We start from the raw sequence: 3,726 nt of genomic DNA, 5'->3' as shown, positions 1-3,726 counted from the left end.
GCGCTCGGGTATACAAATTTATGAGATTGTAAACGAAAAACGTTAAGCGCATGCAATACAAAGCATTAGATTCAATTGACAATAGTCAAACATAGACCTAAAATTTGTACAGAGAGAGTACAAATTTGAGATCGATTTTAAGCGGTCGTTATTCATATACCCACATACATACATATAGTACTCTTCACATCAATTTAGGTCTATTACATGCGCCCCACGCTTTTCAATTTCAATGTCATAAATTGTTTATAATGACTTTTGCTAAAATTTCAAAATCAAAAGTTATCAAAACAAATTCTATGGAATTGAGAAACATTATTTTCTAATTTTTTGTCAATTTATAAAAGCGCGGTATATTAAAAAGTTTATTTATTTTCTACTTTTTTGTCTTGTCTGTATACAATTTTGGAATAGATATTAAAATAATTCAACTTGCAGTGAAAAGAGAACAGAAGACTATGCAAGCAAAATATTTTGTGCTCACGTTTAGTATATATATACATATGTACATGTACATATACATACATTCATATGCATACATATGTACATATAGCAGCAATTACCCCGTAGCGAATGTCATGAATTAGTCACTTAAGTGTCTTGTACGGCCGTATCAAGTCTTCAATTACTTTGGGCTCCTTTTATATGGAAGTCGTTCATGATGTTTTCATACAAATGGTAATTTAGTCGTTGATGGCATCTGCATGACTTTGTCATGCAGTGATCATTGATGATATTCAAGCGACAATGTCCTGCGATGAACTTTTTATAAGTGACCGCTGAAATACATTGTCTGTTGTAAGGAGTACACCTGCATGACTTTGTCACCAGTGTCATTGTTAGCTATATGTCGCTTAGGATTCACAGCAAGAGCGACGATGTCACCAAATCCTCATTAGTGACGATGTTACCAGTGACCATTTCTGGGTAATTTCATTTAAAGAAATGACGTGTCGCCCATTTCTGCTGTAGCGTATCTAGTGCATATTTTTAGGTGCAATATATAACTACTTGAGGTGAGGCGAAAATTTGAAATCTGTAACAATGAAAAACTAAAAATAGCTCTGTTTGAAAAAATCATGTTACTTTTCCTTAATTCATACTATATCTTGATACTAGTTCATGTACGAGTACATTTAACCGAAACATTTATGTTCCAACAAATCAAAAAGCTTATCATTCAACGGTGGTTCAATGAGTCAAAAATTGTATTTTGCATTGCAGTACACTGCTAATTTAACATCTCGTATTTTAACCTCAAAAGAAAAGACTAACTGGAAACAGCAGAAGTTGGTCATTGCTGTTAGATCCAGCCCGTGGAGTTTAAGAGTCTGAACAGTTGCAGCGGGTTAATATCACTTATGTCTGTTAGACCGCATAATTCTAGTCCTACAGAGTGCTGGGCAATCACAGAGCAGATGCTCTACCGTTTATTCAGCACCTGGGAAATAACAGCGACGACAGGAAATGATGTGGTCCAGTTCTAGTCTTGCAACATGGGTACCGGAGTGTGGTGCCCTTTGGAAACGGCAGTTAGTCAAGACAAATCCCTCCTTTTCAGTTTTATGAGAAATTAAATGCGTTTTACACAGTAGGCTGGCAACAGACTACTGCAGACTCTTCTTCCACCAACTGTTAGCCAAGTGCTGAGACATACTGTCTTTGCTGTGGCTCAGAGGCACACGAATATCTTCTACTGCTGAAATATCGAGAGCCGACCTGTCTCTGGCAAGCTTGTCGGCCATCTCGTTGCCATGAATGACTTGTGCCCCGGAACCCAGATCAGTACAACGACATGCCTATCAGCTAAAGCCGTAACGTACTCTCGGCATTATTTTATTATGCTTCAGGTGGTACGTAGAGATACAGAGCCAAGTGCCAACTGACTATCCGAGAAAATAGCACTGCTGACTCCTGCATAGTAGAATAGACTTCTCAATTTGGAGGTTAGTTGAAAAATCCCCACCCCTACGCCACAATCTATTTTTGAGCCGTCCGTAAAAATAGATGCTTCGAAGCACTCCGTAAAAAATATCATATTTCAATTCCTTCCTTGAGGGAAAAATTGTGCCGAAGTTTTTCTGAAAGAGAAGCGAAGGACAGATACAGTCAGATTTTTCGCGAATGTTAGGGTCGTAGAAAGAGTACAGGATATTCATGTCTGTAAGTGCGTTATATTCAGAGACTCAGTTCGCCTTCTTTTATAAATAGATCAATCGGTGACATGTGACAGAAGACATTGAACGTCTCGGTGAGGCATGATCTGATCGCCCCCGTGATCGCAAGGCAGGCTGGCCTTTGCACTGTTCCTAACATTATGCGTATGTAGTTCATCTCTACGACTTTACACCAAACCAGCGAACCGTACGCAAAAATTGGGAGGATCACCACCTTGTACATCCATAGCATAAGATCATGGCGTAAACGAAACTTTTTAGCTAGCACCATAAGCATTTTTAGCCTGGTGTTCGGTGTTAATTTTCCAGTTTAATTTCAGTTTGATAATGACTCCCAAATACTTAGCGCAAGAAGAGAGATTGCTGAGTGAGTGCTCTGTCGCATCCAGGCTGACGTTACTCAATACTCCTTTTATCTCCAGGAAAACCGCCAACGTACACTATTTACTTTCCAGCGAAGACTCCACCTTATGCACAATTTCATGGAGCGCCGATTCTGTAGAGTAAGAAAAATTAACGAGAACTTTCAAAGTTATCTTGGCCAATATATAGAGATGACGTGGAGCGTAGCGTAGAACACTTTAATGATACTGTTTTCAATTTGTTTCGAAAGTATGTACCAAAACGTAATATTGTTCATGAAGAACCAACACAATTATGGTTCACTAAAGAGCTTAAAAAATTTAAAAGTAAAAAGTCACATTATTTTAAATTGTAGAAAAGAACGGGTTTACACAGTGGTTACATAAAGTACTCGGTTTTGCGGCATACCTACTTTGCATTAAATAAGAAATGTTATTAATTAAAAAGAATTTAATAAACAATCCTAAATCATTTTATGGTTTCGTAAATTCAAAGCGTAAGGTACATGGATGTCCGTCCGCTATGCACTATCGCAATACTGTGTCTAGCGACAACCAACTCATTGCCAACATGTTGTCCAGTTCTTTAGGTCCAATTATTCTGTAGACTCCTCTACGTACTATCCGTATGAACTTTGTTCTATAGAACAAGTAAGAACGTCTAAGTTCGGGCGGAGCCGATCATTAAATACCCGGCGCAAGTATTTAATATATGACTTTCACCTTTCTGAAAGCTACCGCTACATGGTAAGCCGGTGCGTACCAATTTTGAGTAAATTAGAGTCCTTAAATTTCGAAATTTTGAAGTTTCAAGCAGTTCTGAAATTTACCGTTGTATGAAAAGCGGCCTCAATTTTAGTCCGATTTCAATAATTTTCAACTTTTTGCTTTTATGTGGCAAGCACAATAAAAATACCGAGTTTGGTACAAATTGGTAGAACGGTTACCGATATACATATATGTGATCAGAAGTGGGCGGTGCCACGCCCATTTTCCAAAATTTTACCATAAACGTATTTCTTGGTAAAGAATTGTTCCAATCATCAATTTTGATTTATCGAAGATTTCGTATTTCTGAAAATTGCCGTTATATGGGATGTGGGCGTGGTTACGGTCCGATTTTAAAAATTTTCGGCCATTTAGTATGCTGTACCAAGGCCAACAACTGTGCCAAGTTTGAAAGAAAT

Source organism: Rhagoletis pomonella, unplaced genomic scaffold (genome assembly GCF_013731165.1).
Source record: "Rhagoletis pomonella isolate Grant_MI unplaced genomic scaffold, Rhpom_1.0 Rhpom_scaffold_00009, whole genome shotgun sequence".
NCBI classification, from domain to species: domain Eukaryota; kingdom Metazoa; phylum Arthropoda; class Insecta; order Diptera; family Tephritidae; genus Rhagoletis; species Rhagoletis pomonella.
The sequence above is the reverse complement of the archived record's forward strand: the minus strand, read 5'-3'. Positions refer to the sequence as shown.